This window comes from Tursiops truncatus, chromosome 9, assembly GCF_011762595.2.
Source record: "Tursiops truncatus isolate mTurTru1 chromosome 9, mTurTru1.mat.Y, whole genome shotgun sequence".
Taxonomy (NCBI): Eukaryota; Metazoa; Chordata; class Mammalia; order Artiodactyla; family Delphinidae; genus Tursiops; species Tursiops truncatus.
In genome coordinates, this window is record NC_047042.1 from 58,696,007 (window position 1) to 58,705,541 (window position 9,535).

Below are 9,535 nucleotides of genomic sequence, written 5' to 3' on the forward strand. Positions count from 1 at the left end.
CTTCCCTATTAACATAATCTTAACCAGTCAGTCTGAAATTTTCTGGTCAGCACCAGTGAGGTAATTCACCTGATGGACCCTTTGTCCTCCAAAAGAAGGCGAAGTTGCCTGAAATAGCCTAAAATAATTCATTTTTTTTCATTTATGACTTCCTATCCCACCCCCACCCCCACCTTTAAAAACTTTTCCTTTTCTGCAGCTTTTTGGGACTCCTTTCTATTTGCTAGATGAGATTCAGATGGGATTCTACCCAGTTCACGACTTAACAAAGCCAATTAGATCTTCAAATTTACTTGATTGAATTTTGTTTTTTAAGACTAAATAGGTAAGGAGATTGCAAGAGCAAGGGGATAAGACAAAATACAGGAGTGTCATCATTCCCATGTCTAAGTCCCCAACAGGTCCCGTGGTTCAGAAAAGGCACAGTTATTAGAGCATCCCAGCCAGGCCACTTGGCTTTGAATCCTGGCTCTGCTATTTAGCTACTAGCTCTGATCCATTGTTTTTAAAGGTGGCCAAAACAACGTCACCATGCTCCTTTGCAGAGTGACTTGGCCGTTCGTCCCATCAACAGGTGAAGTCTCTCTTCCCTCCCCTTGAATCAGGACTGGCTTTGTGTCATGTTTTGACCATTAGAATGTGAGCAAGTGCCACTTCTGTCCCAGGAATCAAAAGGCCTTGCAGCTTCTGCTCTGAGACAGCTGCCTTGGGACCACCATGACAAGAAGCAGGTGTGGCTCCTGAAGAGTGAGAGGTCATGTGCAGGGGAACCGAGGCATCCCAGAGACAGGAGCACCAACTGGGAGACTGGTGAGAGAAGCCATTGGGACCTTCCAGCTCAGCCCACCCTGCAGCAGAGTGCAGCTGCATGAGCCAGCCCAGGTGAAACCAGCAGTGGAACAGCCTGGGCAGCCCACCAATCAAGGAAAAAAAAAATCACTGTTGTTTTAAGCCACTTCAGTTTGGGGGAGTTTGTTATGCCACTAAGGCTAACTGTAGCATTAACTTTCGGATCTGGAACAAATTGCTTAATGTCACTGAGACTCAGTTTTCTCATAAATACTTACTTTATTGGGTTGTGGTGGACAGTAAATGTAAGTCATCTGGCCCAGAGTGTGTGCTGGGTGGCTGCAGCCATTGCTATCTGCCATCATACACTATGCAAGGAAGTACATTCTACACAGTTATCTTTTTATGGAGAAAAATTTATTGGTGGGAAAAAATTTTCCTTTAAGACCAAAATCACACCACCCTTAACAAACTATTAAATAAAATAGGTGCAACCTTCCTACCTTGACAAATATACCTTTGTAATGACCTGCAAGGCCAGATACAAACTCCTTGATGATCTGCACCTGGATGTGGTGATGCAGGGAGAGCTGGTCTCCAGCCCCTGGTCTGCAGCCACTTCCCTTCTTCCCAGTAAGCTCCAGTCCCAGTATACTTTACTGAAGTATAGCTGATTAACAATGTTGTGTTAATTTCTGCTATACAGCAAAGTGATTCAGTTATACATATATATATTCTTTTTTATATTCTTTTCCATTATGGTTTATCTCAGGATATTGAATATAGGTCCCTGTGCTATACAGCAGACCCTTGTTGTTTACCAGTCTTTAAGAAACTTGGAGTTTAGCTGGGGGGGCAGGTGGAGGGAGGCGCTTAAATTGATCCTTTAATTGACACTTAAATGCTAAGTACTATCATTGAGGCCTATTAAAATCGCTGTAGGAACAGAGAACCAACTGACTCTGCATAGGAGCCAGGGAAAACCCCTCAGAGGAGGTGACATGAAGCTGGGCATTAAAAATGAATAGACATTGGGCTTCCCTGGGGGCGCAGTGGTTGAGAGTCCACCTGTCGATGCAGGGGACATGGGTTCGTTTCCCGGTCCGGGAGGATCCCACATGCCGTGGAGCTGCTGGACCCGTGAGCCGTGGCCGCTGAGCCTGTGCGTCCAGAGCCTGTGCTCCGAAACGGGAGAGGCCACAACAGTGAGAGGCCCGCGTACCGCAAAAAAAACAAAGCAAAATAATGAATAGACATTGAGGGGAAAGGGTATAGCACAAGCAATAGCATGCCGTCTGTGAATTGATGCTGTGTTCTGGGAATGATTGACTGTTTGGAGCTACTGGATGCATTTGGGATGGATCAGAGGTTGGCTAAATGGAGGTTAAAAATTGGTGTGGGAAAAGCTTGAATGAAGTCTGATGACATTCAGAATTAGTAGACTGGAAAATCAATTTTCTTAATGAAATAGGATAGAATAGAACAGAACAGAAGAGCATGTGTTTGCCAGGACTGCTATAACAAAGTACCCAAAACTGGGTGGCTATAAACGGTAGAAATTTGTTGTCTCGCAGTTCTGCAGCCTTCAAGTCTGAAATAAAGGTGTCTGCAGGGCCGCATTCCCACTGCAGTAGGAGGATTCTTCCTTGCCTTTTCCAGCTTCTGGTAGCCCCAGGCACTCCTTGGCTTATGGCATCATAATTCTAATCTCTGCCTTGGTCTTCATAGGATGCTCCCCTTTTTTATAAGAGCACCAGTCATATTGGATTAGGGCCAGCCTAATGACCTCATTTAACTTATTACCTCTGTGAAGACCCTATTTCCAAATAAGGCTGCATTCTGAGGTACCGGGGGGTGGGGGTTGAGGAATTCAACATATCTTTTTGAGGCGACATAATTAAATCCATGAAGATGGGAAAGAAAACATCAGAGTATATCATGTGTTATGAAACTGTTTCAGTGTGTGTACATATGTGTCATGGCATTAGTTTCCTGTTGGTACTGTAACGAATTACCACAATTTAGTGGCTGAAAACAACTCAAACTTACTGTTTTATAGTTCTGAAGTTGGAAGTCTAAAATCAAGGTTTCAGCAGGGCTGCATTCCTTCTGGAGGATTCGGGGAGAATATGATTCTTTGCCTTTTTCATCTTCTAGAAGCTGCCCACATTCTTTGTCTCCTGGCCCTGTACTTGCATCACTCCAAGCATTGCTTCCATCCTCACATCTCCTACTAATCATTCTGATCCTTCTGTCTCTCTCTTATAGTGGGCCCAACAGATAATCCAACAGATAATCCAGGGTGTAGGGAGGCAAAATTTGCCACCCCAAAGTGTGTCTCTTGAGTCTCATTTTTCTCATGGGGCCCTTGTAAGTATGTAATTAAATTTGATTTTCTCCTGTTCATCTGTCTCAGGTCAATTTAATTTTTAGACAAGCTAGAAGAACCTAGAAAAAGTATGAGGAAATTTTTTTTTTTAAATAGGTGGTGTATCCAGCAGGATCCTTCACTGGCTGGAAAAACTGCTTTCCAGGAGACCACTGCAGATAAAGAGATCCTGGGACATCTGATAAAAGCTGGCAGAGGGTAAGATTTCCTATTACATCAGCCTTCCAGAATCTCTGTCTGTGGGATTTGGTAGAGCAAAAGTGGTGTGAATGTTTTCACTCTCTCTTTCTAAATATAGATTAGTAGGAGAAAATATCTGTGGAACTACAATACCTTGGACTTAGTGACTCTGGTCAATTTGGTATTTACCAAATGGCTTTAATGATCCATTTCCTCCCAGAGACAGTCAGTGTTTTTTCTTTGTCCTTGTCTTTTATGTTTGTCATAAGGAGGAAAAACCACAGAATAATTACAGAGGCATAGGCTGTATAGGGCCCTAGAACCTGCAGTTTGAGCCTCAAAGACTAGTGAGTTCACAGTTCTCAGCAGACTGGCATCTGTTTAGACAAACTTTGCTGTGGATTAATAGGCACATGAGGTAAAAGCTGTTGCTAAGGGACATCTTGGAAGCCAAAGCCACAAAATTGGTTGACATGGATTGAGCAATTAAGAGCCATTAGGGTGCTTGCCACCTCAAAAAGGCACCCATGAGAGGATAAGTTGGTCACGGAATGGGTTAGATCAACACTAGATCACCTGCCAACCTCAAGAAAATTTCCATGTAATGAGGTACTCTGTAAAACAACACATAACCCCCAACCCCATGACATATTCCTCCTAGGTACTTCACTTACAGGGTTCCTGGCAGCCTTACCAGGTGTGTAAGGATGGTCACTTCCTGGAAGGTACAGGAACCTCAAGGTATTTTGGGGACCTCGAGAAGAGAAGAATTCACTGAAATGTGTAGGTATTGCACGTGAGTCTGATGGCAAGTCCTTAGCTTGGCTTCCTGGCCTGAAGAGGCATTTAAAAGTCCAATCTGAAATTTCTTAAGAAAAGTTCCAACAAAGCAGATTCAAAGAGTTACATGGTCAATTGCTATTCTTGCTACACTTATATAAACAGGCCAAGTTTTTTGAAACTAGATTTGTTTTGCAAACAAATTAGTCCTAATTTGTCTACCTTTGGTAAAAATTAGGATGATTTTAGAGAGAAAAATTATGTTTTAGTAATATACTTGTGGCTATAGATTCTAATACTGTCCCTTGTCTTTGAGGTTTGTTTTCTACCTATAAACTGGGTTGGATCCTGAATTCTTCCAGTTTCCTCCAATATTTGGCTACAACTCTCCAAGCTGACATTTCTAATTTTCTCTCCCACCCTTTTGGCTTGAAATCATTAAGAACTAAAACTGTCCTTTTTCTGAAGCCATGCAAGCTAAAATTGGACAACCTGATATAAACTTCAGAGAAATCACCATGATAGCTCATATATAGTCTTCATATCTGTTGCCATATAAGCCACTCAGAAAGATCACAAGAGACATTCAAACTGCAAACTAGGAAAATTTGTCAGTTTGCCACTACCTGCCCTCACTCTATCTGAAAACGCTTTGAGCCAGACATCTAGAAATATTTACTGGGTACCCTCAGAACTCAGAAGCTGGGATTATGTTTTGCTCCAATCACTAGCCGTTATTCTACTTTGTTTCCACAGAAGTACCTCTTATTAAACACCTGATTGCTTGCACCATAGTCCTGACTCTGGGAGCTCACCTGCATCACCACCTCCTGAAATGAGTTTAGCCAAAGTGACCTATTGTCAGGGCTAAGAATCTGGTTCAGTGAGATAGAACAATCTACCAACTCAACTTTTGGACTGTGAAACTTCTTGGGGAAGTTTCAAAGGCATAACTATAGGGAAGCAAAATTTGCCACCCTAAAATGTTACTCTTTGGCATGAGGATTATTTTAGGTTGATTGTCTTTAAGAAACAGAAGACTCAGGAAGTCTTTTTTTTTTTTAGCCTCTCCCTTAAGCTGCCTAAGAGAAGTTAGATACTGGTCCTGGAAGAGCACCATCACCAGAGATATCTACAAAGAATATGGGTTATAGGTGTGGTAGGGGGATTCAGCAGGGCCTTAAGACCAAAGTTCTCTCTGGGTCCCATTGCCTTTGCATGGCATAGCAAACGTTTGTTTACCAAACATTTGTTTTTCCATCTCCATATGAATTTCCATTCTCCCCTTTGAGGTTCCCAAACCCCTACCCCCTTCTCCTTCTCTCAGATGGCATATAAGCCTCAATTACTAACTTGTCCATGGCCCTCATTCTTCTTATGGGGTCCCTGTATATACATAATTAAATTTGATTTTTTCCTGTTAAAGTGTCTTATTGTCAGTTTAATTCTCACCAGCCAGAAGAACCTAGAAAGGGTAGAATGAACTTTTTTCTTTTGCCAACAGTCACATTCACAGCTTCTGGAGATTAGGGTATAGACATCTTTGGAGGGAGTGGCATTACTCAGTCTACTATAGTCATAATGCAAACCATATTTGTTACTAGGAGATGAGGTCAAAATAGCTTGAAAACCACTGAACTGGAAGTCTTCGGAATTTTTCAAGTAAGCTATATTGCTTATTTTTTTATTATGAACATAATACATTATCATTATAGAAATATGAGGATATATGAAAAGATCAGATAAAAATCCTGTTGTGACTCCTAAGAGATAACCAAATGATACATTTTTTTTCTAATCTTTTCTCTATACAAATATGTTTAAAACAAAACTGAAATTATATTATACAGAGTTATTTATCTTCTTTAACAGGTAGCGTATTATATCCCAGTTATTTTCACACATAGTTAATTCAAAAACATAATGTTAATGGCTGCATAATGTTCAGCTATATGAATATACCATAATTTATTCAACCATTTTCCAACATTTGGTCATTTGAATTGCTTCCAATTTTTTATTGCTATTAATTCACTAAAACGAATCCCTGCAAAAGATGATGAGGGCTTGGGCCAAATTGTATGTGGTAGTTCCTATATTAGTTTCCTAGAACTGCTGTAACAAATGACCACAAACTGGATGCCTTAAAGCAACAGAAATTGATTCTCTCACAGTTCCGGAGAAGTCTGAAATGAAGGTGTTGGCAGGACTGCTCTCTCTCCTGAAGCTCTGGGGTAGGATCCTTCCTTGTTTCTTCCAGCTCCCAGAAATCCCCGGCATTCCTTGCCCCGTAGCTGCATCACTCCAATCTCTGCCTCCATGTTTACGTGACTTTTTCTCTGTGTGTGTCTCTTCATGTCTTCGCCTCTTCTTATAAGGATGCCAGTTATGGGATTTAGGGCCCATCCTAATCCAGTATGACTTCATCTTAACTATCTCCATCTGCAAAGACCCTCTTTCCAAATAAGGTCACATTCTGAGGTTTTGGGTGGATATGAATTTTGAGGGGACACTATTCAACCCACTACATTCCCTATGGAAAGGGTACAACTTTGAAAGATATTTAGGTGCATTGAGAGGATTTGGGGACAGCTAACCATGGGATGGGCAAAAAGGATGAACCCGTACATTTTCATGAAATAATCATTTCCCTGTCTTTATTCACACCCATTCTCCAGTGAACTGTGGCTTCTGAAATGACACATCTAGTGAATCCATGAGCAAATTCTGTTTGGAAACGACACTGCAGTGGAGGAGATCATCTGTAGGGTGTGCTTGCATCCAGACTGTGCAGGTATAATTGGCAGCAGCGTGGGAGAGATGATTTTGGTGCGTTTCTTTCCTTAGAGACAAACGTATTCCTTTTCTACACTATTCACTGGCATATTTTGGCATAGCTGGTCAAATATTACTAATACTTTAAAGAGTATTTCTTTACATTTCTCTCCAAGTGACCATAATTGTAATCAACCTAACAGCTGAAAAATCAAAATATATGACTTGCAGAGGAGGATCAAACTGCTAGAAATAGTATTTTTAGCCCATTTCTGTATCAAGAGTTCTCAAAGGTGGACAAAAGAATGGCTGTGTAAAAAGATTGGTTAAGCCTTCTTCTCTGATTGGCTTTTCTGAGAACAACTTTAAATTGGCCAGTTGATCAGTCCAGATGACTTCAGGGTCCCCTAAGCCCTTGTGTTCTCTGCACCTGCATATCCTGGGAAGGTTCTAGTTTGTTAAGCCCTGGTGGTTCACAGCATGAGTTGGACCCAGGTTCAGATCTAGGACCTGCCATCTGGTGACCTCAGCAAGTTACTTAATCTCAGCTTTTTCAACCATACATGGTAAAAATAATATTAGCTACCTCACAATGTTATTAAGAGGGTGAAATGAGAGTGTGTCCATCAAGTACTTGTCATATAGAATGGGCCCAATGAGCCATAGCTATAGCAATAGTAATGATGAGCATGACAATCTGTGAGATTTCAATCCTGTGACTGTCATGCTTTTCAACTGTCTCACCCAAGGTACTAAATTGTGTCCTCTCCCCCAGTGTCTTCCATGGTATCTGGACACCACAGAAAAGTGTGTTCCTCACTGATCTACCGCCAGAGCTTTGCAGTATGTCTTACATCCTGTCTAAGAAGATACAGAGAATAGCTCGTTTCCATGTCTCAAGCAGGTAAATACAATTTCAGTCGTCTTGGCTTTCACGTTTGTAGCTGCTGCCGCCAAGATAATGTGGACCTGGAATGAAAACCAAGGGAATTGATTAACCTTGTAGACAGCCATGCCGCTGTTGGAAGTGTCTTTGTCTCTCCCTACACTTGTCATGGCCTCTGCCATTGCTCCTTTGAAGTGTTTAGTATCTTCAACAGCGCCTCATGGCTTGAGAACACAGCTTGGAGGCACATCAGAAAGAGGAATGTCACGGCCTGCCCATTGTATTAACTTGCTCTATAAGCCGGTTGCTTCAGAGAAGAAGTCAGATGTGTCGCATTCACACACTTGCAAAAAAAAGTCATTGTGCTATGAGGAGAGGAGAGGAGAGGAGAGTGGATCCAGTGGCTGAGACCCCACAGCTCTTCTGCCCCTTGGCCATGAGCTTTGAGAAGTAGGCCCAGGTGGCGCTGACCCAGCTGTAAGGCACAGACACGTGATAAATTTATGGAAGTGCTTCAGTCTCCTTACACTTAGTTAGGAAGGGCCACCTCCTAAGACCAGCCACAGGCTACAGCCGCAGGGAAGTTGGGGATAATTACATGGTAATTATTTATAATAAGTGCTTCCACTCTCAGCACGATTATCCTTCCCTGGGTTGCTTGCCTTCTTGTGCCTGGTTTATGTAGGGAAGTAATGTCCAAATTAATCTACATCTTTTGTAAGTGAATCTAGTGTCCTCTGATGATCCAGCACCCTCTGGCAGCAGGTGTTAAACCTTCCTTACAGAAGGCATATTTTCAGTTTCCCTTTGGTTATAGAGAAAGCCAGGCAAACAAGACTTTGGTGGATTAAGGATGAATTGTGGGATTAATATAGACTTGGTCACTAAGGACAGCAGAGCTGCCTCTGTGTAAAGCCTTGACAAATAATCACAGTGAAGCTTTGCAGGGCCTCATGGTTTGCCGAACACTTTTCATATATATCATCTCTTTAATTTGCACGCCAGCCCTGCAAGGTATATATTGATGTGATGATGAACCTGCCAGTACGCTCACTGGAGTATCTGATTAAGGGCACAGCATGGCTCATGGAGAAGACTGATGGGGATTTGAATCCCAGCTCATTAGCGGTGTGACCTTTGCTGTGTTAATTAACCTCTCTAAGCCTTCAGTTTCTCATATATGGAAAGAGGACAGCCCTACAGGGCTGATCTGAGGATTTACTAACTTGCATGTAGAGCTGATATAACAATGCCTGGCCCATTGCAAGCAAGTTATTCATTTGTTGAAGGCAAAAAATTTACAAATGATAAACAAAGATCAAAGGAACCTATTTTCCTCTGATGCTAATAGTGGTTAGTCCAGGGGCTCTCCTTACTAACAAAATATTGTGCCTGTGATTACTTGCATGATTCAAAGAAGAGTTGGCCTAGAAAAGGGATTCTCTATTTTTCTGGTTCTGTAACCTCTTGAGGGCTTCCAAGAACTTCAGGAACTAAGTAATATTACCAAATAAAGGGCTTCCAAGAACTTCAGGAACTAAGTAATATTACCAAATAAAGGGATACAAATGAAATAGGTGAAGGGTGGTCCTCGGCAGGAATGCTCAGTCAATGACATGAAACATCATGTTTTTTTTTTGCGGTACGCGGGCCTCTCACTGTTGTGGCCTCTCCCGTTGCGGAGCACAGGCTCCGGACGCACAGGTTCAGCAACCATGGCTCACGGGCCCAGCCGC